This window comes from Bombyx mandarina, chromosome 25 (assembly GCF_030267445.1).
Source record: "Bombyx mandarina strain Sakado chromosome 25, ASM3026744v2".
NCBI classification, from domain to species: Eukaryota; Metazoa; Arthropoda; class Insecta; order Lepidoptera; family Bombycidae; genus Bombyx; species Bombyx mandarina.
In genome coordinates, this window is record NC_143231.1 from 9,502,696 (window position 1) to 9,530,279 (window position 27,584).

The 27,584-nt window shown below is 36.5% G+C and overlaps 1 protein-coding gene across 7 annotated transcripts in view; it reads right to left on the minus strand.

Moving 5' to 3' along the window:
- Positions 1 to 27,584, minus strand: part of Ppn (proteoglycan-like sulfated glycoprotein papilin) — a 137,715-nt gene that overhangs the window by 59,952 nt on the left and 50,179 nt on the right. The window lies entirely within an intron of this gene.

Below are 27,584 nucleotides of genomic sequence, written 5' to 3' on the forward strand. Positions count from 1 at the left end.
AAGCTCTTTCTGCGGAACCACCTATTAATATGCAGTCAAAAAACAAAAAAAAAACCGCTTAATTAGCGGACCGAATTAACTGCTAATTGCATAACGTCCTAATACCAATAAACTCGCGAACGGTAAAATTGCGAAAAATTAAAATAAAAGCTAAAACATTGCATCGTTTAACTTACTGATGGTAGGACGTCTTGTGAGTCCGCACGGGTAGGTACCACCACCCCGCCTATTTCTGCTGTAAAGCAGTAATGCGTTTCGGTTTGAAGGGCGGGGCAGCCGTTGTAACTATACTGAGACCTTAGAACTTATATCTCAAGGTGGGTAGCACATTTACGTTGTAGATGTCTATGGGCTCTGGTAACCACTTAACACCAGGTGGGCTGTGAGCTCGTCCACTCATATAAGCAATAAAAAAAAAATAAAAAAAAATAAAAAAAACAAAAACAAAAAAAATTAAATTGAATTAAAAATACAAATTATTTTTTTTATCTCGCCATTAATCTGTGGTGTCCTATGAACGCCGTAACGTAGATGTAATTAGCGATAAAGGACTCACGTTTCTAACTGTTCATCCTGGTTGGAGTCCGATAAGATCTTTATCAGAAGACGGCTTCTATTACAAAACATAGAAAATACGGCGTTTTGTATTATTTAAAAAAAATCAAATTCATGTATTCTTCCTCCCAAGAATAGTTGATATTGACATCTATATCTATACTAATATATAAATCTACAGTGGTTTTTACGGATGTTCCGGTTAAAACTACTGAACCATGCATCCGATTGACTTGAAACTTGGTATCCATGTAGAAAATACATGTACTTAATGGATAGGCTAATATTTATAATATGAGTGTTGGACTCCCTAATAATAATGACAATAAATAATAATGTTAATTTTAAATGCCCAGCGAAGCGGGCGAGTATGGCCGGTTTTTATATAAATAATGAACACGTAGAAACAAATCAAACTTCCAGGTTTTTTATGGAAACTAAAGATCGACTACTAGTGGTCGTGATTCGATCTAATTCGAAATCTAACATCTCAGGATTACATTAAACACTTTTCCTCTTGTTCTTTCATTCAAAGTCCATAGCTAAAACGAAAATTAAATATTGACAGAAGAGAAAAGATACAGAACTGTTTTCTTTGTCTATTTGAATAGGCATTAAGTTAATTATTTGATATTTAGCGCTTTTTCCTTTGTATAATCATTTTACAGGATACAATGGTAGATTCTTCATCTCGTGGAGAAGTTTCAAGATTGCGATATCTAGGTTAAGTGATCAGGAATACTCAAAGTTTTCGATTAGTATAAATGCATAAAAGTGCTGACGCTCTAAATTACTTGAGCAATTATATAACGTCCAAATACCAGTTCCCATATATGAACATATGTATAAAAATTATATCAAAAACAATGTTATGTTTCTGTTCATTTTCCAGCTGGTATATCGTGGTTACTGAAGCTGATAGGTAACTTGAACGTTATCGTCCACATATGTATGTGTGCCGGAGACTAAAATACATACTTATATATATTTAAAAACATACGTATACAGATAATGAACACCCAGAAAAAGAGCAAAGAAATATTTTTATTGCACGAATGTTTGCCCGATGTGAGCATGGAACACACGGCTGGGGCTGCCACCTTTTTTGCAAATAAAGTACATTGGCTATTATAGGTAGGAAAAAAAGGTACATAGTATTAAAATAAAGTACAATTTATTTATTATTATTATTATGTTTAAATACATTTTTTTTATACCATTGAACAAATTATACGAGACATTTTGACAATTAATGACAGTGACATTTTTGACATTTGAGGTTAAGTTGCGGTCAGAAATATTTGTTATAAAAACGAGCGCTTAGGTGATGTGGCGTTGGCGAGTGGCGACATCGATTGAGCAATCGATGTCTTTGGCTTAACGAAACAAAACATTATGACTAAACTTTTTAAAATCCCAAAGAAACCAAATCATGCCGAATAAAGTATTTTCGTGTATACTCTATTGTTCACATAAAGTATACAATTACTTGAAAAAACGTACAATAATTTACTATAAAGTACGGGTGGCAAACCTACCTATGGCCCTCGATGCAACAATCAGGAGCGCTAGATACTGCGCTACCAGGTCAGTATAGCACAATAAAAATATAAATTCGGCATCTCTCATCACTTGTACCGCACCCAAAATAAGTCCCACGGGACGTTACACTCTCGGCGGGAAGAGAAAGGTTTGATTACAACCGTGACTTGATACAAGGCACTTTGTTACAACTTACCCTAAGTTAATTACTTGTTATGTTATACTAATTAAGTCTAATGAAGGAACATCAAAAGGAAATGACCGCGATCGTCTTGTAATTACACTCACGCAAGTGTTAATAAACTGTTTTGATCCGCTTCGAAATTCTTATACATTTAAAGCCTTTTTGTTTAATGAAGTGCTCAAGAAATATTTTTGTGCACTGAAAATGACTTTGAGCATTATTTTATTGTACATAAATATATAATGACACTAAAAATAGGGTTAGTTTAACTCTCACGATTTTCATCCAGGAATATATTATTTGGTAGAGGGATATAATATAACCACTAGTAAATGCCGGTTGATCACTACATTATAATATTGAGGATCGTTGCTGACGTCACTTCGGTGGATACCTTAGTCTTTAAAGCAACACCCACAGGAAAAGATGGGTTAGTACTATTCTAGACCAACGTCGCACAAGACCGATTCTCTATAGATAAACCTCGATTATACATTGGGGCTCTGATAAGTTACGTAGCTTCAAAATTGGTTTATTTATTTATTTATTAGGTCTACTGTACATAATTAATGTATCATTCTTAACAAGTCGCTTCACGATGCGCCTCACGCTGTAATCAAACCAATATGCAAAATTTTATTTGTTTTAAATTTTAGTTTGGTGACGATATACAGACTTCGTTTTGTGGATGTACCATAATGGTCAGCATATGTGTTATAGTTATATATTTTATTTATCTTTACTTAGTTCGATAACGAATTGGCCAACACTGGGAATAAAAATCTTTACATCAGAAACGAAGGTTTAGGAATTAGGAAGATTTTTATGAATTATAGACATAGCTTAGTTAGTAATGAAAACAGAAATTATTATTTTATTCGAATGGATTATCATCTTTCTTTGATGCTTTAGCAAATTTTCAAATTAATCGGACGTCTTAAAGCCAGTGAAAAGTACGTTGAAATCCTCACATATATACATAGACACACATTGAACATATATAGACAAATCAAACTAATAATAGAGTTTTCATATGTGAGAATATGATTACTATGTAGAGTACGATAGGCCTCTGTTTTATATTCATTAAGTTTCCACAGTACTAAAACCTGACCTTAATTTTAAACAACACACCAGTGCAATTCCAGATTATTATAAATTCATAAATTGTGTCAACCCTACCGAGCGTAATGTTGAATGCAAATATTTGTAATCGATAACGATTCACTCTGCGTGTCATTAGCGTTTAATGAAGTGATAAAATTATTAACATCGTATGGTGCATGTATCCGGCCTGACCGAACTAGGCGTTGACTCGTTTAGTTCGTTAAATATTTGATCCTTTGTTAAACAAATCGAAATTAATATTTTATGTTAATTTAATTCATCTGCGTATTCATTAGCTTCTCATCTAAAATGCGTCCCAAGCATCAGTTACATTCAGACGATCGGTAATCCTATTTAAATGTTTTTAGAACTTGTGATTCTACAGGCAAACCCTACGCCTTTTTTTGTAAAATTTTTGTACCGTTATACTTTAGAATGGACTCGTATGTTGTTGTTGTCCTAGGGCACTCCGCTGGTACATAGGGCAGTCACAAGTTGTCTCAACTTGATCGTGCCTTGCGTTTGCTCCTTGATATCACTTCAGGTCATGCCGGTAGTCCTCATCTTACTCTCCACGGTGCGCCGCCAAGTGTGTACAGGGTGACCAGGTTTTCTCCTGCCACGAATGGATGAGAAGACGCATGGATTTGGATCAATAATACGTATCCAATGGACTCGCATACTCGATGTTTATGCAGTTTTGTAATATCTCTTTCTTGGAAAAGGGCAGCAAAGCTCTCTAGCAAAGGGCCTTTCGTCGTAGGCAGAGGCTTAGCTGTGCCGAAAGCAAGCTGGGAGTTAATTTTCGTTCTTTAATGATAATGTAGAATAAAAAAGGTTTGGATGAAAAACATTTAGTATTTGGTTCGATCTTCACGAGTCACAGGCGTAATTAACGTATGTTCCATTACCACGGAAACAGTGTGCTTAGTGCGAGTTTTGTAACGTTCTCGATAGCGTAAAAGTTAACTCAAATTTGTGTGCATTTGGAACAGCGCCCCTAGCGGCAAACGTTCTAACTCCATACAAATTTGAGTTAGCTTTTACGCAATCGAGAATGTTACAAAACTCGCACTAAGCACATTGTACATTATTCGAAATTACAAATTATGAAAAAAATATATTATAATAGTTCCGCTTTTCTATTAATTTAATGGGACCGAAATTTTTATCTCATCAATAGGTAATTTAGACAGTCAGATGAAGGTCCATTTATGGATCTAAAAATGAATATATAACGTAACATAATTAAAACGCAATAGTCAATAAATTGAACAGTAATTACTCGGGTGCGAAATATGAAACGAGAAAATACCGAATTTGATGCGTCCTATTTTCGTCGTTGCCGACTCATAGAGTCGTATCGAAAAAAAAAAACACGTTTTACACGCGAATACCGACGAGTAGACGTGTGTAAACACGAGAACGTATAACATTCGGAGACTCAAAGGGTTCTGTTGACGGAGTGAAGTAAACAAATATGCGAGCTTAACAGGTTCGTGAGGAGTTTGACTCTCGAATGTTCGTAAAATTATACCGAGAATAACTGCGAGAGAACGTCAAATAGAATCGGTATTCATATGAATTATGTTTAAAATTAAACTATTTTTAGTTTGGTATAGAACAGTTGCTTGTGCGAGATGATATCAATACTACGTATTCTTGAGAGGCACGAAGGGAAAAATCATTCTCCGCCTAATACGTATAACTTTATGAACTGTATAACTATAGTCTATTCTTTCAAAAAGCTTATTCGTGTAACCTATTAACTTATTTCACTTGATAACTTGAACCATGAACAAACAAATAAACGGAGAGAAAAATTAAAAACGAGGTACATAGATCGTATCCTGATACATTTTTTTTATTGCTTAGATCGGTGGACGAGCTCACAGCCCATCTGGTGTTAAGTGGTTACTGGAGCCCATAGACATTTACAACGCAAATGCGCCACCCACCTTGAGATATAAGTTCTAAGGTCTCAGTATAGTTACAACGGCTGCCCCACCCTTCAAGCCGAAACGCATTACTGCTTCACTTCAGAAATAGCGGACTCACAAGAGGTCCTACCACCAGTATTTTTATCTAAACACCATGTACAGACACTTTGTTATATTCATATATGTATAGAGAAAGATGACGTACAATATTATAACTTCGAACATTCCAATTTCAAACGTATATTATTAGCAAGTAATTAAAACTAAAATCAATTATTATTAAATAATGATCGTTGGTGTACGATTCTCGCAGACACGGCGGCGTCCCGCAGCGGGCGGCCGACGGAAACACTTGACGCTATGCGCATGCACAAAACGCCGAGAACGTTATTTGCATAGCATTTACATAAAATCGAACGAAGCTTTTATCTAAAATGTTCACAACACTATCTGTCATACGCAATAAAGCTTAATGTAAGAGGTTACGATGTAGTTATATGAACTCAACATATATCACCAATTGTAGTATTAAGATAATAATTAAGGTAGTGAATAATTTTTTTTGGAAAATATTAAATTAAAATATGTTTTAAAACAAACGGAATAGAATAATAATTAGTATCGGTACTTAGTCCTTCATTATCACTTCACCTCGCGAACAATCAAATACCTTTCTACATTGTCAACATTTTACTTTTATTCCTTAGATGGGTGGACGAGCTCATAGCCCACCTGGTGTTAAGTGGTTACTGGAGCCCATAGACATCTACAACGTAAATTCGCCACACACCTTGAGATATAAGTTCTAAGGTCTCAGCATAGTTACAACGGCTGCCCCACCCTTCAAATCGAAACGCATTACTGCTTCACGGCAGAAATAGGCAGGGTGGTATACAGACTATAAATAGACTTGCTAAAACTTTTTTCCGTGCTTTTCTGTTTACTTAGTTAAATTGAGGCCTATAAAATCAAAGGCAGCTATATCCAAGTCTGTCAAATATTCAGGTATACTACAAAAATTGGCCCTAAACACGTCATTACGGATCCTCTCGATCCATCGAAGTACTGCTCTTGCTAGGGCCAGTGTTGATAACACTCCCGGTTTGAGAATCTGAAATAACTTTGTTCGTATAGCTACGATATTATTTATTTTAAAACAGATTTATAAAGAATGAGAATATTACTAATAATCTGAATTTTAAATGATAAAACTTCGTTTATTAGTACTTAATACAGAGTAAACTTAACTTTTTTTGAACTGAATTTGTTAGAGGTTTAGCTGCATTTGTTATAACATGAAAACACTAAAGCATGTTCAACTAACTAAACAAGATAGAGCCATTGTTAATACATTTTACGACATTATGGCGTTTAGCTGCTTTTGATTTTATAGGCCTCAATTGTGCATATCATATTAGGCCTTTATTGAAGAAGGCCACGGAAACATCGCAGAAGCGGATAGAGAATGCGAAAAAAATTAAATCACGTTTTTATCCATTTGATGAAGAAGCGCCGCATAAAGTCGCCATGACGCTAGGACATTAGCAGCACGAATGTGTACCGTTACGAAAGTGATATTAAAACTTCCGAGAACAAAAAAAAAAAATGTTCCTCGCATACACAATTGGCCGGTGACGAAATAAATGTGCGCTAGCGTCCATTTTTGTAACAATGACATATTCTAAATGGACATTAACTTTGTTGCTACGATCATAGCTGAGAATTGAATGTCAAGTTTTCGTACATGACAAATTTAAAAACGAAAACGAATTATTTGTGTTTAATGTTTTGTAATTATAAAGAAGAAAAGAAGAAAAAGTGCGTGCGTACAAAGCACACATGTCAGAAGTGAAACTTTTTTGGCGAACTAATTTATAAGTCTTGCTTATATTTATACAAATCTAAAACTTTAGATTTCCGAGACTTAGAGGAAGGGAAAAAGGAAGATATGTTCCCGCCAAAAGTCTGTCAAATGTCAATCTCAAGCCTCAGTGTTGACAGTCACGTTATATTTAGATTTCTAAATTGTAAATGACTAATATTTTGCCAATTGAATTGACTAATTTAATTTCATGCTATTTGATTAATGTTCCAAATTCTTTTCATTTCATTTCAATTCCTATTAAAAAATTTCACAAAAAAATTATAAAATATTAGGCTGTATGGTATGATACATTTGCCTTTCCAGTTGGAAAAATACCACAACTACTACTACTGACATTTGACAAGTACTTAATTTCAATAGTAGTTTGATGTCACTTCCGTTGCATACCTGCGTGACGTTCTGTAAAAATTTTACCCCCATGCGCCTAAAGAAGTTTCACTTCAAAAAAAGAAAAGAAGAAAAAAATAATAGTGATGCTAATAACACGTATTTATAATTTCTCTTTTATACTTGAAATGTGTATGTAACCTATTATTTGCATGAAATAAAAAGGCTTATTATTATTATTATGTTTTGTAATGAAATATTCGCTATTTAAACTGATTCATTTGCGATATGCCTATATCCAATAATAATTGTCAACAATCAAATTAAAGTCAGGTTTCATATAATACTTAAACTATAAGCAGCATAGCAATAAAGATTGGCGGGGCGATGGTTTTTAAACTATTTGGAAGTCGTCGTGGCTTTTTGGCTAAAACTGAATGTATTCGTATCGTGTGCTGCGTCTGTATCGGGGTTTGAAACTTTCGGGAAAATGTTTTTTTTAGCAAATGCGTCCTGATGCATTTTTTATAGAGACCTCTTGATGCTGCAAAATACAGAAGAGAACCGAACACCCTCTGTAGACTGAGAGGTTCCAAGCGATCCCTGGGATTTGGGATTATCGAGAATCCGAACGACTCTCTTTTGTTTGGAGTTAATAGAAGTAGTTGGTACTTGAGAGCCCCAGCTTAGGGATGGGAATCGTTTGAAAACTCGTGCCAAATACGAGTGTTCTTGGCGAAATTGCTACCTGCCTGAGGGTTTTGATTGACAACGGACGTCTTACCCCTTAAGCCACGGAAGCTTTCCAAGTTCGCTTCTGGCAGCGTTAATAAAACACACACATCACATTACATACGAAACTTCCTACAAAGAATGGTTTTAAATCGTAGAATGCACTTTCATTAGTATTCAACCGTGTGGTTTGGTTGTATTAAATTAACTTTTGTTATTTTTAGACACAGTGTCATAATGTTACAATTTATGGGTGTCGTTGCAAAGTTAGAGTGCGCACCGCTGGTAGCTTATAATACAGGTTTAATATATTAGCATTTTATTTTGATTTCATCAAAATTGAAATAAATAGATATTAATTTTTATACGTGGTCAGATAGCTGATAGCCAATTCGATGTTATGGTCGCCCGTTGAGGTATCAGGTACATTGGAGTATCATCTCCACTTGTCTGTCAACTGTCACTGTCATTTCCACTTCAGTAGCAAGGCAGCTATGAGTTTAAGCCCACTGAGTTTCTCGCCGGATCTTCTCAGTGAGTCGCGTTTTCGATCCGGTGGTAGTGTCTGCGAAGCACAGTTCTTACTAGGGTTCGTGTTAGCAACGTCGTCAGGTTTGAGCCCCGTGAGCTCACCTACTAGTTAAGGTTACGCTGAAATAGCCTCTCAAGGCTATCAGCAAAGGTAGGAAAAAAATGAGTTTAAAAATCGATTCAGCCTTGAATGCTCCGATAGATATAATAAAAAAACTGATACAATATTGGTAAGTATTCGTTTTCCCACCACCACAACTAGATGTCTCCGAAGGATCGTGGATTATTTTAGTCACACCGCCCAAAAGATGGACATAACCCCAAGCAGCTAACGAGACGCATAAGAGAAGATTAAGGTGGAAATAGCATAGAATTGAGGCAGCTTGCCTTTGCTGTTGTGTCAATCCAGATCCCAGTCCTCTTCTTTCTTCATGATCTTTATTGTGGAAAGATCCCTTTATTAGTAACAATTCTGTGACTCAAAAAGTGCTACTGCTCTGGTCTACGTCAATGTACTAACTATATAGTAAGTAATACAACGCTTAAAAAATAATCACTTTTAATCAAAATGAACTATTACAGGAGGTATTATCGTTTCGTTTGAGGCGCATTCTGTTTAAGCTGTAACAGAATTTATTTGCAGTAGTCAGTTGACCCACTTTATCAAAGACAATTGGCATTAATGGTCCATTGTCACAAATTCCAAAAGAATTAATCTCCATAATTCGCTGTCCGGACTATCTCCCAAATTGTCAGTCTTAGACTGACATCATTTCTATTTCGCGTCTTGTGTGGCATTTGTGTATTTGCGTTAGTGATTGAGGTTTCAATTAATCTTCCACTAAGCCTCCGTGGAACGATGAAAGCTTTAGATAGAAATTGAAGTAATTGTGGCAACAGAAGTTAATAATTTTATTGTATTTAAAACAACATTCCAAAGTATTCAGAGATTTAATTAAACTAGATGATGACCGAGCTTTGCTCGTTTTTTTTTTTTATAACGCCATCTTGTTGTGTCTTTAAAGCGGTTAGTTGCCCTCAATTAAGAAAAATAGTATTATTATTCACCAATAGATGTCGGGAAGAGTTGATTATTGAAAACACGAATAAAACAACATTTTCTGAAAATAAATCGTAGCTAGATCGATTTATCGCCCCCGAAAACAGGGGATTTAAACTTTATGATACTAAATTTTATGAAAATCGTTGGAGCCGTTTCCGAGATTCAGATTATATATATATACATATATATACAATATTGCTCGTTTAAAGGTATAAGATATTTGTAATCGTTTTCCTGATTTCAAGAAAGCGTATAGTAATTTAATACGACAATGTTTGATGAGCTTTGTTTTGATTTCCCGTTGTTCATTAATATAAATTCACGTCAGGCGGTCAGCTAACTCGATTATTCCGTATTGTACACACGTCATTCTGTAGCGCGAAAAAACGTTTAACTTTTTTTTTTATTGCTTAGACGGGTGAAGGAGAGAGGCGGCACACCGGGTGTTAAGTGGTTACTGGAGCCCATAGACATCAACAATATAAAAGCCGCTACTAACTTTAAGACTCAATTGTATAAGCTGCCCCGTCTTTCAAACTGGAACGTATTATTGTTTCGCGGCAGAAATAGGCGGGGTGTTGGTACTTGTCCGGGCATGAAGTAATACCAGTAATAATAACCACCGCTAATATTAATATCACGAATGTATATGTAGGCGCAGCCCGGCAAGGTGGTTCGATCAAATCCGCACTACACTAGAAACCCTATTCCATGAAACCCTTCACACGGCCAATGATCGGAAACACTGGAAAGACATTACAAAAAATAAAATCCTCTCTGAACATGATGGTCACGACCCTCAGCAGTGGGGAAATGGGACGAGGATACGTAGCCACATGTACTATGTATTTGCAATTACATTGCAATTTGTTGATGTGAACCTATAGTAGTAAAGCATGGTAATTAATGCATAGCCTAGTCACTTAACAGTGCTAAGGACTGTTTCACGCTAATAATAATTTCTAATAATAATAATAATTTCATTCTAATTTGTATTCGTGACCCAAAGGATAAGACGTCCGGTGCATTCGTATCTAGGCATGCAACGCTGTTCGAATCCCGCAGGCAAGTACCAACTTTTCTAATGAAATACGTAATTACCAAATGTTCACGATTAACTTCCACAAAATTATAATTTGCGTAATTACTGGTGGTAGGACCTCTTGTAAGTCTGCACGGGTAGGTACCACCACCCCGCCTATTTGTGCCGTGAAGCAATAATGCGTTTTGGTTTGAAGGGTGAGGCAGCCGCTGTAACTATACTGAGACCTTAGAACTCATATCTCAAGGTGGGTGGCGCATTTACTTTGTAGATATCTTTGGGCTGCAGTAATTACTTAACACCAGGTGGGCTGTGAGCTCGTCCACACAACTAACCAAAAAAATTAATAATAAAAAACAAAAAACGGGTACTAATCTCAGAGCCAAAACATATGTGGTAAAAATGGTATCTTCAAATGCTCTGTGAAAAAAATAACGTAATATGAAAGTCAAAACCAAAAATGTCAATAACAATGCCAATTGTGTGCCTCCGTTCTGTTTTATTTGAAGTCGGTTAAAATATATATAGTGATATTCTTTATAGCAACTAAAAGCTTAAAGCGTAAAAATATGTATATATAAATAAGCGTAACTCTCGTTCGTCTTCGCAACCAAATCAGAAGGCCGGTTATACAAATAAATATTATTCTTTCAACACGTTTTTTTCGGTTGCTCTAACATTTCTATAACGTTCGCAATCCTCTATCTTTGGCCGCTAATTGATGATCTATCCAGATTTTAGTGTTCCTACGCGCCCGCCCACGAGGTCAACGACTCGCAAACCTTCTTATAAATTTAAGTAGACTTAATAACGCACGGTGAATATGTTATGTATTTGCTTGGAAAATTATACTCAATAAAATCATTAAAAAAGAACTATTCGAATTTTGATTTAATCTCATTTTGTTTTTCCAGTTTGATTTTCTTGTGTGATAATGAATTTTCGTGTGAATTTTTGTATTTAAATATACATGCTGTATTTTATTTATGAACTAGCGACCCACCCTCGCTTCGCTTCGGAAACATTAAATTTTATTATTAATAGCTGAGTCTCGCGATGTTACCCGCGGTTATTGTTGTACCGCGAGTGATGCCGCGGGGCGAAGCTAGTCTAAAAAAAAGTTAGTAGCCTAAGTTACTCTTTATATCATCAGCTACCTATCAGTGAAAGTTTTGTCAAAATCGGTCCAGCCGTTCCAGAGATTAGCCGGAACAAACAGACAGACAGACAGACAAAAAATGTAATAAATATTATTTTGGTGTATATGTATTCATATGCATATAGTAAAAAGCGGTTATTTCAATATTACAAACAGACACTCCAATTTTACTTATATGTATAGATACAGAAATAATAGGTTTTACGCACTTTTTTAGTACTACGATTTAATTGAAACATAATTATAATTGAAATATAAATAGTTTCATAATAGTTCAGGCGACGGGGAAAAGCAAAGCCGCCGTCGCCCAAAGTATGTCTTGTCGGATCACCTGAATCCACTCGCGGTACTTTTAAGCTATTCCAGAATAGATCATCATCTTTATCGAACTTATACGCGAGCAAACTAACCCATAGACACAACCCACTGAATTTCTCGCCGAATCTTCTCAGTGGGTCGCGATTCCGATCCGGTGGTAGATTCCGCGAAGCACTGCTCTTGCCACTGTTAGTACATTCTCTCAGGTTGAGCACCGCGAGTTCACCCCCCGGTCGCAGCGTATCTGGAATAGCCGCTCAGGCTACCAGTGAATGGGTACGAAAAAAAAATAGTAGGTAAACTTTATATTCAATACTGGTTTTGTATATAACAATACTAAATATCGACTCTAAATTTCTTAAAAGGCGTTCCATTATTAAGTTGCTTTAATTCTATTGTTATTTATGATATGCGTCACTAGGTATACTAAAAAGTAATTCGTAATACGTCTCGTATAATTCTATGAGCAATAAAATGATGCTATAGTGCTGATATAATTGTATGTAGGCGCAATTCTGACCAATAGACTAATGGTTTTTAGATTCGTGAGGAGACGACAGACACGTGCTATACTGATTTTTTATTTATTAGAATATAAATAAGTTTTATTGTACAAATATACGTCAGTGAAGACTTTGTTATTTTTCTTATTCTTCTCGGTTAATTCTTTAAGATATTTCAACACGTTACGCCTTTAACTTCTAATTGAAATAATAATTTTAGATAAACTTCTTATCTACTTAGTTTCAGCAATAATAATAAAAAGAAAATACATTATCTTTATTCACGTTAATTCGATCGAAGATTAACGGGGGAATTAATAAAAAAAAAATCAAATTCGAAAACGGTTTGTCGTAATTTTATCATCGTCAATCGACTGAATTCTAAATATGAACGAAGAGTAATACCGAATAACCAAGCCGTTTGGGTGGGTGTAGGGGACAATGCGTAATCTGAAGCCACGTCTCCAACAACATAAAATGGATGAATGGTGAAAGTTCTGTGGGAAGTAATCGAGGAATCCAAACGAAGTCAATACGTGATGTCGTGTGTGCGATACGGAAAAATAAATATTCTACACGGAACCTTGTTATAATAAAATAAGAAGTTGGATCTAATATCATCAAGACATGCATTTACGGACACCGCACCGTACTAAAATTCTTCCAAGTTATACGGAAAAGGAAGATTTACCAAACTTCTAAAATTACATTTTAAGGCAAAGAAAAAAAGGTTATTCAAAACACTTTTCGATTCAAAACTGTTAGTTGACACTAAATAAAACACAATTATCACATATAAGCTTAAAACTTTTCAATTTCCTTTTTAAGTCAGTCATTGAGAATACGATACCAAAAATAAATTACTACTACTACTGGTGTACACGATGGAAGCCATTAATGTTTATGGCTTAATAGTGAGAACCCTCTTGTCGCGTTTGTCTAGTACGATTTGTGATCAGACCCGACCAGTGTGCTTAGTGCGAGTTTTTCTTTTTTTTTTTTATTGCTTAGATGGGCGGACGAGCTCACAGCCTACCTGGTGTTAAGTGGTTACTGGAGCCCATAGACATCCACAACGTAAATGCGCCACCCACCTTGAGATACAAATTCTAAGGTCTCAAGTATAGTTACAACGGCTGCCCCACCTTTCAAACCGAAACGCATTACTGCTCCACGGCAGAAATAGGCAGGGTGGTGGTACCCACCCGCGCGGACTCACAAGAGGTCCTACCACCAGTAATTACGCAAATTATAATTTTGCGGGTTTCATTTTTATTACACGATGTTATTCCTTCACCGTGGAAGTCAATCAATTTAACGTTCTCGATCGCGTGGAAGTTAATTCAAATTTGTATGCAATCGGAACAGCGCCCCTAGCGGCAAACGTAGGCAGACGTTCCAATTCCATACAAAATTGTGTTAACCTTTACGCTATCGATAACGTTAAAAAACTCGCACTAAGCACACAGAAAGCGCAAGTTTCTCAAGTGCTCCTTGAACATTTTCGATGTAAAACCGTGCAGCAAAATAACTATAGTTCAATCAACATGCCACATTATTATCCCTTCGATTTTTACAACAAATCAAATGTGTGAGTTTTATAGCATGTGCAGGTGAACGAACTAAAGACCGATCAGGTGTTAAGCGGCTAGCAGAGCCCATAGAAATTACATGCCGCCGCCACATAAGGTATGAGATATGAGGTATGGGTCTTAATTATACATTAATTAATCAAACTATGAATTATATTTTGGCGGAATTCTAATTACACGTGTGTCATGTATTCCTTCATCGTTAAACTTATTGGTAAATATGAGCTAAGTACGTATTTCATTAGAAAAACTGGTACCTATCTGCGCCATTCAAACACCGGCACAATCGCATTGGACGACTTTACGAGCTTACAAACTGTCAAAAGTGATTATCTGCATCTAGGACTAATGCCTGCTATGTTCGCTTGATTAAGTTTGTTTCATCCATGAAAACTAATTCAAAAATTGTTCCTTCGCACACTTAACTAGTTCAAAGCAATTTAATTTCCTTTCCTCATGAGAATTAGGTCTCGTAGCTACAACGACTGGCAGCACTAGCTTGCCTGTTTACGAGCTTGTTACATTGTAACAGCTATACGAATATAGACCGTAGCGTACAGACTTCCTAGTATGTGTCATCGTTTAAAAAAAACGTCTGGAAATTCTGTTAATTTACGCCCAGCATTTACATATTAATGGAGTTCGTTTTAATATAATAATAAGTCTAACTGGGATTCGAGATACGTGCAGGAACGTGTAATTGTTGGTTACGTATTGCGTACGTTTGTAAAAATTCATAAAAAAAATTATTCATTACAAATATAATCTAATTGAAGGAAACGTTTTGATAAGTAAAGCATTACTCATACAGCTCTAAAACTTTTATAAGTCTAATAATACAATTGACTACTCTAATAATACAATTGACTTCGTCTTTTGCCTCAAGATGGGTGGGGGCATTCACGTTTGTCTATAAGCTCCGGGAAACAGTCGACACCAGAAGAGTTCAGAGCACATCCACCCATCTGCCAAAGAAATAAATAAATTGTTCTTTCGTCTAAATTACGCTTCGTATACTTTCTAGTATTTCATCATCGGATAATCAGTAGTATATTCGATTGTTGTGAACTGTAACAAATGAGGTTATGGTCAGTATATTAATAATACGTGAAGCAAAAATTGTGCGGACGGAGCAGTATAAAATTTCTCACACTTATAGAGAATATAGAGATGAAACTGAGAATGTTCTTTTTTTTTTAAATTATGCAACAAAAATACAGTAAATCAATAAAAAAACATTACGCATACTACCATGTATTTGACACACACACGCATGCATACTGTTTGTTTATTGTGAAATTTTTCTTATTGCTTATAGTCTGTGGTCAAATTGAGAATAGATTAAATATTGTTTGTCGTTATTAATATTTTCCTGTGATTATAGAATTTAACAATAGAATCATAATGATGTTCAAACTTATAATTTAAATTAATTATAGTCGAATTTCGACTACTGCGGGTCAACTAGTCATGTTAAATAGCGAAGAAAAAGGTCACAGAAATCAAGTGAACATTCCGACCCACCTCGAGCAATTGGGTTGAATAATATATATATTTCCTGCCTTTCATCACTTTTCGGCAAGAATAGAACGGGGGTACCGATCTGTGCGAGCTCATTGTACCTACCACTTTAATTTCGCAACTTCATTTTTGCTTCAAAAAGAAAAGTACTTTTTTTTAATAGATTTTATGACCTGGTAACTAAAACCTTTAAGTCATGTCTTATTTTAATTTATATTCTTATTTTTATGAAAAATGATAACATGGAGTGAAATGAAATGAACAGAAGATGATTAATTTGAGACATTAATCAACTGGGATGAAATTAAATGAAATGAGATGATAAGGGATGAAATATAATTTCAGTAAAATGGTGGTCATTTACTGAGATATTTTCAGTGGACTTTTTGGAGGATCCCGAGAAGTTACGTCCAGCGGCTTTGTTTCATTTTCCCGCGTTTGTGCGCTTTCACAGATATTAAACAGTTAATAAACCACCGTTATTACACATTTAAACCTGAAGAAACACTAAGTAGACAAAAAAAAACAAATCATGCTCCTCGCGTTCCCGCCGAAAAGTCTTAACTAGGATCTCAAAGAGAAGTACCAGAAATGTGTGATGACATGTTATGCGAATTGCCGACTTAGATCAAAACGAGTCATTTGTTTTCAGTTTGTTTCTCACGTCACTAAAATGTACACTAAAATGCTCGTTTGAGATCGTTAACACTCCGAACATTCTTTTTATTAGGGTTCCCGGGCCAAGAAATGAATCCTTTTTATCTTCATCTGCCGCTGCCGTTCGTCGGCGAGTCGTGAATATTTCTTTGGCGTATCACCAAATTCGTACATACATACAGTTAAGCGAATATTTAAACATAATAATCAAGATATGAGCCACTTATAATATATGGCAAAATTTTTCGACCACTGCCATAGATAATAAAATCTTGGAATAAAACTTTAAACAAAATTTAATTGGATTTTAATTTGGTCAAGAGACGTTCAGTTTGTTATGCATTCCTGTGCATTCTCATTATATTTACACGCTTTGTAACCGCTTAGCGATTCTGTTTGCTTCGCTGATATCCTTAAGCAAGAGTGAGTGACTTCTCAATATGAGGTGTACTTTAGGCCCTTACCTTCGAAGGCATTAAAGAAATAAGAAGAATCTGTCTCCAGCTCCTTACATTACCGTTTATATTACATTTACCGTTACATATTACCGTTTTTATTATATTACATTTCAGTTATCGGTTTAAACCTTGGTTAGTTACGTAATTTATTGTGAAATGTTATCATGTATTAAGCCCGTAAATTTATCCACATTTATGATGTCAAAGTATTTATTGATACTGTTGATCGTTTTATGCTGAGAAAAATTAGACTAAAGGCAGACTGAAAGCTTAATATCAGCATTGTTGTTCGTGATGCGTATAATTAAAGGATACGTCACACTGCAGCCGATTAGATTCGAAACAGAACCGGCCAGACGTTCCCAGAAGTTAATCGCATTTTTTACCAAATTTAACACCACGTCCAATTGAAATGAATCTAGACGGGTCACGGGTGGACTAATCTAGAATTCGTGGCCCCAATCAATTAGCGTCGGAGCGTTTCAGTCGACTGATCAGGACATCGAACCCGGGAATGTCACTGAGAAATTCGATACATTATCATGTATTATTTCCATTAAAGGTCAATGAAACTGTACATTCTAGTACACGTTCAAACTAATGTTTAATAAAAAAAAAATTTTATGCCTCGAAAACTGTAAAATATTCGAAAGGTCGAAAACTATGAAAATGAAAATTAAAACAAGAAAAGCTACACATAACCGTCAAATTACTTTTAAATATATTCACCGCTGACGAAAACCAAACATAATAATCTGCTTGGTAAATTTTTGAGCCTCTAAAAATCCAAAAAAAATATGGAAATTTTGGTTTTTTCAGGATACTTACAATTCATACGATTGACAGTTTGAATTTTAAAAATAGTTATGTTATTCCAATATTTAGAATTTGTATTATTCAAATAAATTATGAACAAAAAATATTTGACCACACCCGTTGGTTACATGTGAACGTGTAGATAAATCGAAACAAGAATCACTTATTGGCTACCTTTTTATTTGAATAATTTGTGTAGTAGTTGACAATAAATCAGGCTCAGTCATTCAATATTAAAAATTTACTTCGTTGAACATTATTACAATAAGGATAAGGTTAAACATTGCGTGAATACTTGATACATAAATGCACGAAGCTTATAAAGTGAAGTTTCCCCAAGTTCCCCTCATTTATGCCCCACCTATTTAGAGAGTTACCTGTGGCAAGATGCCAGCCTTGTACCAGGAACACAGGAATTACTAGGAGGTTGAACGAGAGACTCACCTGGCGCATGCGTAGATACTTTCAATTCTACCTGAGTAAGCTCACCAAATAACTTGAACCTGAATCGAACGAAAGTGAGTCTTAAGCAGAGGTCTTTATTATTTTGTGTTCTCTCCGTACAAGGATTATTGTGTACCAAATTATACCGACCACTAAGTTACGTGAACATCATTCATATAGACACGGTGATAAATCTCAATATTAATTGCCATGTATTTTACTTTAAAACTAATCTAAAAGACAGGTTCACTGCGAGCTTGCGATGACTTAAACGCTAATAAATAGAGTTACTTATATCAGAGCGCTAGCTAAATTGGACAAGGCTTCTACCTGACGCATGCGCTTTTAAATCTGTATCAATTAATATTATTCGACACGGCACACGTCACCTTCTCTTGTAGGGATGGTTCATTAAATCAATTTATTATACAGTTTTTTATAAAATTGTCGCCGTGAGAGGGTTAAATTTTATGGGGAATGAATTGAATTATGTCGAAAGCTTTAAAGCTTTGCTATAACACGCATGCCAATGTGATTAGAAAATGAAAATTTGAGAAATTAATCCTGAGATGTTTTTTTAATCAACAATGCACGCAGATTTATGGACTAATGGTAAGTGGTGACCGTCACTTGGTTAATGCCAGGACCACATGCAATGTCGTTGCCCGTCCCTAAGTGGCTAAGAAGTGGTATATTTGACCGAATACTTCATAAAGAATACGTGTAAAGTGCTTTATAATTGTTTGAATAAATAGTTACCTTGTTAACAAAACAATCAATAATCAAAATAATTAAAAGAATCAAAATGTTCAAAATAATCAAACGAATCGAAATAATCAAATAACAATCAACTTGATTTCAAACCAATCAATCAATTTGACAACCGGACGATTGCACCAGGAGGTGATTTTGTTCAAGATCTCACGAATTTAGGGATGGCGCGTGTTCTTGTCTCGTTTGTGTGTGTATGTGTGTGTGTGTGTGTGTGTATGTATATGTATATGTGTATGTGTGTGTGTAATGTGTATGTTTATTTCTTGTATTCAAAAGTATCAGGGATTACAGTCGAAAATCAAGCTTCTTCAAGTAGCTTCAAGACACTGAGCGTTGTATAAGATTATTTTAGAAACTTCTGTATCCAATAGAACCATAAACCATAAATATCCACATATAAATCAAGAACAATGAAAACATTTGAAGTATGTACTTTATTTTTTAGTTTTAACTTAGGTCGATGATCTTGTTCGATGTAAAATTTTATTGTGTAGTTACGATGTAGCTTATTTGCAACACACCCACTCTTGTATGGCGTATAGTGCAGGAGTATACGTGACGATATCCATTTTAAATGTAACCACGGATGGTAGTTACGAATCGGCAGAACGCAATTTCTACTGTTTAAAGTTTTAATTTTTTTTCCTACCTATTCGATGGTAGCCTGAGGGGCTATTCCTGCTACAATCTGAGAGAATTTTTTTAACATTAGCCCTAGTAAGAGTAGTGTTACGCAGAATCTACCACCGAATCAGACTCGCGACTAATTGAGAAGATCCGGCGAGAAACCGGAGGCTATGTCTATGCGAGTTTTGGTTTTTTTTTTGCCTTTTCTCTCACTCGTGTTAACGCTTCGTTCCACACTATTTTCATAAGTTCTGTTCTTACCGTTTCTATATAGCATGGGTGGACGAGCTCGCGGCCTACCTGGTGTTAATTGGTTACCGGAGCCCATAGACATCTACAGCGTAAATGCCGCCACCCACCTTGAGATATGAGGATGGTGATACCTACCCGTGCGGACTCACAAGACGTCCTACCACCAGTAAAAATATATTAAATCTACCTGCCTCCTTGACTATGCGTATAGTACGTTATAATCACCGACAACGAAAGCTCTTCACGATAAACAAGTGCAGTACTAATGAGTACCCTAAAATAGCTTGTAAATCAATCGTTGAAAAGGGTTAGTAATGAGACTAAATCAAACGCTTTATTGTTTACTTGTGTTTTTGGATGCGGTAACGAGCCCGAGGTCCGTCTGATGATAAGTTATTGGATCAGAGTTTATTCATTAAAAAGGATAGCTTCTAACGCAATTGATTCTAATTGGAATGGTAGGAGAGTCGTTACGTTATTATAATATGCCATCTTTCATGACAACAAAAAATAATGTTGACACAATAAAATTTTAATGATTTAAAATGACAAAAGGAGTAGTTTGGGCAGTTTGACTTTGAAGAGATTTGGCTGGGGTCACGTACGGGACAATCATCCGGACAGACTATTATCAACCTAATGTCTTTTGGTTAACAGCGGGATTCACATCGTGATGCCTAAAAGCGCCGATAAGCACTTAGCACCGGTTGACCCGAGAATCAGTATGGGAAGAAAAACTGACTTTTTTACTTAATAGCTAATAAATAGCCCTCGGAGTTTCTGCTCTTATTCTGTTCAACAAAGGAAAATACTCGAAATAAGTCTGACTGATCAAACCCGATGACCCGGTCCACGTCATTGGTCCAAATACGGCCACACAACAACAAACGTCATTCCATATTAGATCATTTTACCATATCTATGAGATTTTTTGTGTCATCGCCCACATCACTAAATCTTAGTTCAATGAAGTATCAGTAGTATTAGTTCACAAAGCAACAAACATACATTTTATTCTTTTGAAATATTTACAGAATATTAACGAACTGCTGGGTTCGGGATAAATAAATGTTCCACCAAAGTACAACTTAAAACTGTATTTATTATTTAGGACACTCACTAGAACACTAATTCTCAATTCGCTTCTTCCGCTTCGCTTCAGGTGATCCGGTCGCTGTTTCGCTTCGAGTAGTTCCGAATACTAAATGAATACATGTTTTTTTTTTTTCCTACCTAAGCTGATAGTCTTAGGGACTATTTCAGCGTAACCCTAACGTTTGTAGGTGAGCTCACGGGGCTCAAACCTGATGACGTGCTAACACGAACCCTAGCAAGAGCCGTGCTTCGCAGAATCTACCACCGGATCGGAAACGCGACCCACTGAGAAGATCCGGCGAGAAACTCAGTGGACTGTGTCTGAGAGTTAATTTACTCGTCGAGCCCTTCGTCGCAAGCGACGGGTTCGACGAGAACGGTGACCGGTGCTTGAAGTACCTAAAAGCACCGTTAGTGGATCGGGAGGATCCGAGATGAAGTGTTTTGGGCGACGTCGACTGCTTTCCATTCTGTCCGCAGGATCGGGAATGTAGTTACCGGCGGCCACGATGAGAGGGTTCTCGTGTCGTGCCGCTTTATCGAAGTGGTAACTACGCGCCATCTCTGGAACGCTTTTATAGTCGATACGACATCCCTAAAAGTGTCGAGAACATTCCTCACAAGTCGAGCACTTTCGATGCGTGCTTCCGCTATCTGATAATAGATGGCGTTGTAATTCTCGAGAAATTCATTTGATATTCGCTTTGGCTATTCGCCGATAGATGGTGTTACTCTTGCCGGCGTAACAGAACGTAATGTGAATTCGTGGTCGTAGGGATTCATCGGAGGGGCCGTACGTTTTGAGGCAGTACCAACGAAGAAATCCTAAAGCTAATCTAGGAAAACTGGTTTAAATATTAATTTGCAAACAAAGTTATATACCCGTCTGGGCGTAGCTGAAATAACCACTTAGGGTACCAACGAATACGAAGGAAATACACTGGTAGAAAAGGTAGGTAGGAAAAAAAACGAAGCTACTATGTGCGCGCGAGCGAAATGACTAGTTGTCACTACCAATGCAACGCGCGACTTCCCAGAACACATCCTTTAGTGTGGATCCGGAAAAAAATATCTGAATTCAAATATAGATTACTAGCGACCCGCCCTCGCTTCGCTTCGGAAACATTAAAACACACATGAAACCAAAAAAAAAAAAAAAAAGTAGCCTATGTTCATCAGGGGCAATGTCGGCTTCTAATGGAAAAATAATTTTTCAAATCGGTCCAGTAGTTTCGGAGCCTATTCGAAACAAACAAACAAACAAATCTTTCCTCTTTATAATATTAGTATAGATATTTGGTAATTGTATATCTACGACACCTACACAATTAGTAAATAAATGCAAAAATAAAACAGACTACTTATTACGAAGCCGTGAATGTTGGATGGTATTTCTAGAAAATGTGTCGATACTGTAAGTCAATTGTACTGTGGATGAGATAGTTATGGATGTGAAGAATATTTTGAATTTACATTGTCATGAGTTCTTTTTTAGGTGTTTTATATACGTTTGGAGTTTCTCACAAATGCTACATTAGTCTAATCTCTATAGTATCTTAGTTTTGAAACTGTTGCGTTCGTGATATGACGTGTAAATAATTTACGGGCATACAAAAAATAACTCGAGTTGGATTATATAATATTGGTGCGAAGTAGTTACTAAGCAATTATGTAACCTAACTGATATTTTACGATAATCTACCATTAGCGAAAACCAGATGTAAAATGAATTAAAAGTTGTATTATATTTTTTTTTTATTTTTTTTTTATTGCTTAGATGGGTGGACGAGCTCACAGCCCACCTGTTGTTAAGTGGTTACTGGAGCCCATAGACATCTACAACGTAAATGCGCCACCCACCTTGAGATATAAGTTGTAAGGTCTCAGTATAGTTACAACGGCTGCCCCACCCTTCAAACCGAAACGCATTACTGCTTCACGGCAGAAATAGGCAGGGCGGTGGTACCTACCCGTGCGGACTCACAAGAGGTCCTACCACCAGTAATTACGCAAATTATAATTTTGCGGGTTTCAATTTTATTACACGATGTTATTCCTTCACCGTGGAAGTCAATCGTGAACATTTGCCGAGTACATATTTCATTAGAAAAATTGGTACCCGCCTGAGATTCGAACACCGGCGCATCGCTCAACACGAATGCACCGGACGTCTTATCCCTTAGGCCACGACGACTTCGAATAATTATCATGTACTCAGTAGACAAGGTCAATGAACGATATTGTGCTAAATGAGGTATTGGTATTTAATTTATACGTTCCTCTGTATGCTAAAGTTAATTTTTAAAGCACGAATGAATTAATCAAAATGTACAAAATTTCTCATCTAATTTCAGACAAAATATGGTTCATGAAAGTAATTCTCTTACAAACACTCATAACTTTAAATTCTTATTAAATTTTTTTTTTATAGGTAGACGGGCATACGGCCCACCTGATGGTAGGTGATTACCGTCGCTCATGGACGTCAGCAATTCAAGGGGCAGAGCTAAGCCCCTGCCTTCTATTAAGAACTCTTCGCAACCCTCGTTTGAAGAAGCACATGTTATAGCGCTCGGGAAACACCATGGACCTGTCCTGGTGAAACTGGAAAGGCCTCCGGGCCACCAGTAATACTTCAATCATAAAAAAAAAAAAAAAACACCATGGAGGGGAGTTCATTCCCAATCCGGATGGTACATGGTAAGAAAGGTCTTTGGAAATATTTAAAAGTCGTAATTACTTTAAGATAGACATTGCTTGTATACTTATTTTTTCTAATAATTCAAATACTTCTGATCTTATTAACTTTTTATTTCTTAGCTAGGTGGACGAGCTCACGAGCCCGCCTGGTGTAAAGTGGTCGTGGGAGCCCATACACATCAGCAATGTAAATGCTGATACCCACCTCGAGACATGAGTTCTAAGTCTCTGTTTTATATGCCTCATCCTTTAAGCTGAAACGCTTCTTCATATCATAAATAGATAGGGTGGCGGTACTTACCATGCGAGCCTACAAGAGCCCTGCCACCAATAATTAGGTAAAACATAATTTTTGCGGGTTTGATTTTTATGACACGATGTTATTCAATCATTGTGGAAGACATTCGTGAACATTTTTTAAGTACGTATTTCATTAAAAAATTGGTACCTGCCCGCGGGATTTGAACACCGGTGCATCGCTAGATACGAATACACCGGACGTCTTGTCCTTTAGACCGCGACGACAAATTAGCGTGAAATTATTATTAAGCACGTGTTTCATTGGAAAAAATGATTGGCCTGCGAGAATTGAACATCGGCACAGTCGGATTGCTCGATAAGAGCATAGCGGCGCCTTATCCTTTAGGCCACGACGACCAATTGTAATATCTTTCAGTGTAAGTACAACATAAATGAGTACATTTAAATTATTTTAATGATAATACTTTGGTTTCATTGTATTAAATGTTTTGTCTGACAACATATTCGTGCTTTCAAGAAGGCACTTAGTGTCATGTTTCCAAAAAAAATAATGTAGAAAAGGCGAGCTATTTTAATCCAACCCCCGGACGAGACATATCCTGTTCGCTCCTTAAATATACCGAGACGTGACCGTATTCAAGACTTATTGACTGTGGCGGTTTTTCGAAGGAGAGTAGAAGAAAGCGAATTTGAACACCTTAAGCAAGGATGTTTTAGATGCGTTTGTATTATAAGTAGATAAAAATTGTCTATTTACGTTGCTGCCATCTAAGATTGACATATTTACAAACCACCTTATGATGAGATTTCACCGACGTTCATAGACGTCAAGAATTTCAGGATTACAACAAACCAAGATACTGATTGACTGATGATTGTTTATAGTTCTGCTTCATTGTTCTAGAAACATTGTAAATTAATGCAAATCCAAAAGTTTTGTAGCAAAGATAGTCTCCATATATCCACTGCGCGTGAATTCAGTGGTTCCAGTTTCTTCAACGAGATTATTTTGAACAATTGCTTGGAGTATAGAAAATTACTATAGATCTAAAGGTTCTAAGCTAGTTCTAAGTGATATCGGGTTTTTTTTTATTGCTTACATGGGTAAACGAGCCCACCTATTGTTAAGTGGTTACTGGAGCCCATAGACATCTACAACGTAAATGCGCTAGCCACCTTAAGATATAAGTTTTAAGGCCTCAGTATAGTTACAACGGCTACCTCACCCTTCAGATCGAAACGCATTACTGCTTCACGGCAGAAATAGGCGGGGTGGTGGTACCTACCTGTGCGGACTCACAAGAGGTCCTACCACCAGTAATTACGCAAAATATAATTTTGCGGGTTTGATTTTTATTACACGATTCTATTCCTTCACCGTAGAAGTCAATCGTGAGCACTTGTTAAGTACGTATTGTTATCCATATAAGTACGGATTGTTAATAATCCGAAAGGCCTTCTTTTGATGATGAAATGATGATTTTCGATCAGCAAAACATTCATCTGACTTCAAAGAAATAACAATTCAAGGATTTTACGTCAAAAGGTTATGTTTTTCAGCGAACAATGACTTTAATGAAACAAATGTTTCCATTAGAAACATTGGTTCTAAGTTAGTTGTCCATTGTAACGGCTATCTGGTTACGGCTCTGCTTCAACATCTTCACACGAAAATAGACAAAATCCTCGAACGAGACGTGTCATTGTTGATTAGGCGAGTTTCCTAATAATTACGTAAGTATTTCAGTTCAATGGAATCGTTGATGGATTTAGCTGTCTTTACATAACGGTTTCTTAGTATCTAAAGTAATTTATATTGAATATTGTGATTGAAGTTATTTGACTGAAGATTTAGTTACTGTTTTCTGTTTAAGCGAAGTTAATTATACATTTTAGGTGTATGTGAATACGTATAATTAAATATTTATTTCACTTTTCATTTCACATTCTGTATTTAAATGGTTTCTTAGGAATAATATTTCGTAAAACATTTATTTCTTGATAGTTGACCTCTTAAAGTTAAGATTGCATTAGAAACCCAAAAACAAATGAATACCTCCCTGACTGTAATTAATAAATTAGTTATAGAAAAAAACCCAACTTTGCGTTAGTAATTAGTTTTGGGTTTTTGCAGCTCAAATATTTACTATCGCAGTTCTGCTGTTTGATCATTCAGGATAAATATTGATAAGGTATTCGGTAATCAAGTTAATGAGGAAAAAATTTAATTTATCACCAAACTTTATTAGTATTTCGAAGAAATCTTGCACATAATTGTAGTCGTCGTGGCCTAACGGATAAGACGTCCGGTGCATTCGTGTTGAGCGATGCACCGGTGTTCGAATCCCGCAGGCGGGTACCAATTTTTCAAATGAAATACGTACTCAACAAATGTTCACGATTGACTTCCACGGTGAAGGAATAACATCGTGTAATAAAAATGAAACCCGCAAAATTATAATTTGCGTAATTACTGGTGGTAGGACCTCTTGTGAGTCCGCGCGGGTGGGTACCACCACCCTGCCTATTTCTGCCGTGAAGCAGTAATGCGTTTCGGTTTGAAGGGTGGGGCAGCCGTCGTTACTATACTTGAGACCTTAGAACTTGTATCTCAAGGTGGGTGGCGCATTTACGTTGTGGATGTCTATGGGCTCCAGTAACCACTTAACATCAGGTGGGCTGTGAGCTCGTCCACCCATCTAAGCAATAAAAAAAAAAAAAAAAAAAACATCACAATGGTATAAATTTTTCAATAGGAAGGTTGTGTTACAGGATTTGACCAATTACAAAACCGGCAGTCGAGGTACTTTTCAAAGACTGTCCTAGAGAAAATAGATTCGTTGGTTACTTGATTAGAGACAGATAGTGCCCAGAAGTGCAGACCCTAATAATAATCTGTACAGACAGGTTTTAGTAATAATGAAAGGTAAACGAAGCAGAGGCCTTTACGACCTGGCTGGGAATCATATGTCTGGCGTGCAAAAACTATATAAAATAACCAAGAGTACCGTAAAAGTATCAAGAGATTTTATCCAATACAAAGATGCAATTAAGAGAATTTTTTTTTTCTCCCATGATGTGTAAGCGGAGTAAAATTTCCCTTCAGAACAAGGTGACACTTTACAAAACTTGCATAAGGCCCGTCATGACTTACGCGAGTGTGGTGTTCGCTCACGCGGCCCGCACACACATAGACACCCTCCAATCCCTACAATCCCGCTTTTGTAGGTTAGCCGTCGGGGCTCCGCGGTTCGTGAGGAACGTCGACCTACACGACGACCTGGGCCTCGAATCGATCCGCAAACACATGAAGTCAGTGTCGGGACGTTACTTCGATAAGGCTATGTATGCGTCATGATAATCGCCTTATCGTTGCCGCCGCTGACTACTCCCCGAATCCTGATCACGCAGGAGCAAGTCACCGTCGTCACCCTAGACACGTCCTTACGGATCCATCAGATCCAATAACTCTTGCATTAGATACCTTCAGCTATAACAC